This window comes from Anomaloglossus baeobatrachus (genome assembly GCF_048569485.1).
Source record: "Anomaloglossus baeobatrachus isolate aAnoBae1 chromosome 10 unlocalized genomic scaffold, aAnoBae1.hap1 SUPER_10_unloc_1, whole genome shotgun sequence".
Lineage (NCBI taxonomy): Eukaryota > Metazoa > Chordata > Amphibia > Anura > Aromobatidae > Anomaloglossus > Anomaloglossus baeobatrachus.
The window spans coordinates 48,140-52,706 of NW_027441824.1; the positions used below are offsets into that span (position 1 = coordinate 48,140).

Here is a 4,567-nt window from a genome sequence, read left to right on the forward strand (position 1 = left end):
TCTTGGCTTGTGAGCATTAGAACAGGCCGGCGATTACAGGGTAACATGAAAAATGTCCAGCTTGCATTATGACTAGAACATGACAATATCCTTTTAAGTACTAACCTATGATGCGTTCCTAAGCAGTTGATGTTATATGTTCTACATTTCATTTTCTGCATACTTTACAAGTAGTAGAATTTGCTTTGATATAGGCAACTGGATTTTCACAATGAAAAGGCAAAGGATAACGCCCGAAAAAGACGCCATACATTATGTCAGTGCCATCACTGACAAACCTGGATTGACCATGAAATACATCAATCCCCTTAAAGGTGAGTTAAAACAAGTTTTAACTAAATTGCCTTAATATTGTCATGCATTAGAATGACTGTCTTAGGTAATGATAAATATTTTCTACAGGAAGAGGAGTGTTTGCTGAAACTGAAATCGAAAAAGGGAGTTTTGTTGCAGAATATCGAGGCGAGCTCACGTATGCACTTACGATGGTAGACAACTACTCGAGATTTATGGTTGTGGTACAAGTCAAAGATCTAATGGCCCATACTGCAGCGAAGGTCTTCCAAGCACACTTATGCAGACCTCATGGCTACTCAGAGAGAGTCCTCACAGATCAAGGCACAGCCTTTGAAGCGGAAATCTTCAAGGACTTCTGCAGCTTTTACCGATGCAGGAAGATGCGCACTACACCCTACCATGCTCAAACCAATGGTTATCAACCTGCTCAGGACTTTACCCCATATTCCAGATGTGGCCTTACAAGTGATTTATAGAGGGGTAACAATACGTTGGGATCACCGGATCTAATCTCCCTTTTTATACACCCTAAAATCTTGTTTGCTTTAGAATAAACAATAACATCATAAAGGTATAGCAGTACCGTTTCAAAGTTTCGGTGTCCCAAGCAGCATTCCATCAGCCTCTGGAAGGTTCCTGGCAAATTGCACAGCTCAAAGGGCATGCTTTTAAACTCGCAGAGACCCATCGGGGTGGCAAAGGCGGTCTTCTCCCGGTCTGCCTCAGCAACGGACACTTGCCAATAGCGACTAGTGAGATCAAGGGTAGAAAAATAATTTGCAGTTCTCAATGCAGCTAGCTATTCCTCAATACAGGGGAGTGGTGCTGTCCTTCTTCTTTAACAGGACCAACGGAGCTGCCCAGAGGCTACAACTGTCACGGATAACCCCAGCCTCCTTCATGTTGCTCAACATGTCCTTGGTACACTGGTAATGTGCAGGTAGTTTTGGCTTATATCTCTCTTTGATGGGTGGGTGTGCACTTGTGGGGATGTAGTGTTTGACCCCTTTTATTCTTCAAAAGTCTAGCGGATGTTTGCTGAAGACTTGCTCGTATTCTTGCACTAGCCTGTAGACCCCCTTCTTGTGATGTGAAGGTGTGGAGTCAGTGCCTACGTGTAATTCCTTACACCACTCCTCTGGCTGACTTGGTGAGCTGTCACTGAATGGGTGGGCTGAAGCAATGGTGGATGCTGCTGTTTGGATAGCATGTGTATCTACTGAGAACAGCTTATCAATGGTGGCAAATTGGAGCAGCTTAATCTCTTGCTCTCCGCAGTTCAACACTCTCATGGGCACTCTTCCCTTCCATATTAATGAATAAAACTATGATGTAAATAGCATATAGATACCCCACAAATGCAGATAAAAGTAGGTTATGGGAAAAGGGGGAAGAGAGAAACAGGAAAATAGTGGAATAAAGTATACCTTCCAGGTGGGAGAGGAAATGGCAGCACAGCCAGTGGAGGTGAAGCAAGGGGAGCCTGCAACTAAAGAGTTGAGAGCGTTATCACATGGTGACTGAGCCTGATTGTAACGGGAGCATAGAGGTGCCGATCCTGTCTTACCTGCGTTGGTGTAGAAGTGGGTGTCCTGTGGTGGAGTCAGCTATGTGCAGTGGTGGCCGTGGGTTCTTTTATGTGCGACCGTAGTAATAGCTGCGCCCACTTCCTGTATGGGAGTGGAATGCAGTGAGGGTAATGGAACGCACGCCTGCGCATTTGTGTTTAACGTCGCGCATGTGCAGAACGGAGAAAAGGCTGCGCTCACTTCCTAATGAAAGGGAGTGAGACGCATCTGGGAAGGGAAGGGAAAAGATTAGGGTTTGGGGATGATGAAAGGGCTTTCTACGGGCAAGGATGGCAAAGGGTGGCAGTGACGGAAAGTCAGGCAGCCTGTCCTGTCCTGTCCTGTCCGTCCGTCTTTTTGTATCATGAATTGGAAAGACTGCAAGGGGGAGGGGAGGTGCTTGTGTCCAAAAGGAGGAGTTATTCAGATTCATTGCAGTGGGCGGCGGCTGCAAAAAGCACCATTCTTCTTGTTTTTGCTCTGCAAAACAGCCTTTTCAAGGGTTGGCTTGGGTGACAAAATGTCTTCTGTAGGCGTGGGTTTGTCTCCCTCTCCCTAAGATGTGTCCGGTATAGGCCAGGGTGCCACTCAAGGCCGTAACCAATTCGGGTTATAGCTTCTCGGCCTTTTGGCTAAGATCAAGTGTAGTTTCGGAGGACGCTACCTTGGTCGGTACTGGAAGGTGCCTGGGATTGCACGTCTGCCGGCCTTGAGGAAGTGTGTGCGCCTTCTGGTGACACATAGCCCTCTTGTGCCTGGACGGTTCCCAGGCAACGGGAGGCGATCACCTTTGTTATTTTGAAGTCCTACTGATAAACAGAAAAAAAAAAAATTAAATCTGTTCTTATCAGTTTAATATCTGATACGTCCCCTCTCTGGGGACCATATATTAAATGGATTTTTAGAACAAGGAGATGGAAAAAATCTTGCTCTGTCCACTCCACGCATTGACCTGGTATTGCAGTACCTCCAGGACTGGTGCACCCCTTCTTAACCCAGTTTCCAAAAGCAGAACTCAATTCACCTGATTCAAATGAGCCCCATTAGTGAATTGAAAGAAAGCAAAAACTTTATATGCACCTCAATTTGGCCAATTCACTTTTCACACTTTCACCCTTTTTTTTATCTTTCACACCTTTTACTTGCTTTATTGATGCAAAAAGCTGTGCCAAATAGCAAACTCATCTCCACTCAACTTGACCAACTCTGCTATGTCCCGTGCAGTATCTTATTCTCAGTCTTATCTAGATCATTTGCAATTGAATAGAATAGATCCCTTTTGGCTGCTTATGACTGTGTAAAATATGTAGTTTTACTGGGCTGGGATGAGAGAATCCATTGAAGCATGGTGTAGGGATTGTGGTTCCTGTGTGCTAAGAACAGAGGCTGGCACCAGCCAGAAAGCCCCATTGCAGCCAATAATCACTTAATAACTTTTTCAACTTGTCATCATATGGGAGGCCTTCCATTCCTTGTAGTAGTCTAGTTGCCCACCTTTGAACTGACTCTAACTTCTGAATGTCCTTTTTAAAATGTGGAGCCCAAAACTGGTTCCCATATTCCAGATGTAGCCTTACAAGTGATTTATAGAGGTGTAACAATACGTTGGGATCACGGGATCTAATCTCCCTTTTTATACACCCTAAAATCTTGTCCCAAGCAGCATTCCATCAGCCTCTGGAAGGTTCCTGGCGCATTGCACAGCTCGAAGGGCATGCTTTTGAACTCGCAGAGACCCATAGGGGTGGCGAAGGCGGTCTTCTCCCGGTCTGCCTCAGCAACGGACACTTGCCAATAGTGACTAGTGAGATCAAGGGTAGAAAAATAATTTGCAGTTCTCAATGCAGCTAGCGATTCCTCAATACGGGGAGTGGTGCCGTCCTTCTTTTTTAACAGGATCAACAGAGCTGCCCAAAGGCTACAACTGTCACGGATAACCCCAGCCGCCTTCATGTTGCTCAACATGTCCTTGGTACACTGGCAATGTGAAGGTGGTATTGGCTTATAGCTCTCTTTGATGGGTGGGTGTGCACCTGTGGGGATGTGGTGTTGGACCCCTTTTATTCCCCCAAAATCTAGCGGGCTTCCCACCGGTAACCCGCTCCCCAGCTTGGATGGATGCTGAGGGAGCCCCTTTTGCCCGCAGGCTCTGGCCCTGGGAACTGTAGCCTTGGCGGTGACTGTGCTTCCCTCTACGGTGTGAGCTGTTGCCTTCAATCGGGTCTTGACTGCTGGGAAACCCTGGAGGTTCCTGTCGCTAACGGATTTGACCGGTTTTACGGCGACTCCTAGCCTGGTCGGGGTCCGTAGGCCCTGCCGGATGGTGCTGGCTTCTCTTCACTCCCCGATCTGGTACCGGCGGGCCACCGCCCATCCCCGGTCCGTACGGTTCACTCCAATCAGCCTCTCCTGCAGAAGGTCACCACCGTCTGCCAACCTTGCTGAGTGCCCGGGCCACACACCCGGACACGGTCAGTCTCCTCTCCTCTTCACTTCTCTAACTCCAAAACTGATCTCTAATCTGACTCCTTTTCCCGCCTCCAGGACTGTGAACTCCTCGGTGGGTGGGATCAACCGCCTGGCCCACCCCCTGGTGTGGACATCAGCCCCTGGAGGAAGGCAACTAGGATTTGTGTTTAGCTTCGGTGTGCCTAGCCGGAGTGTAGAGTGTGTTGGTGTAGTACCTGTGACGACCTGGCTTG

The 4,567-nt window shown here is 47.7% G+C and overlaps 1 pseudogene; it reads left to right on the plus strand.

The window, feature by feature from the left end:
* The first annotated feature begins 2,648 nt into the window (after positions 1-2,648).
* LOC142260357 (U2 spliceosomal RNA) lies at positions 2,649-2,854 on the plus strand (annotated as a pseudogene).
* The last annotated feature ends 1,713 nt before the right edge of the window (positions 2,855-4,567 follow it).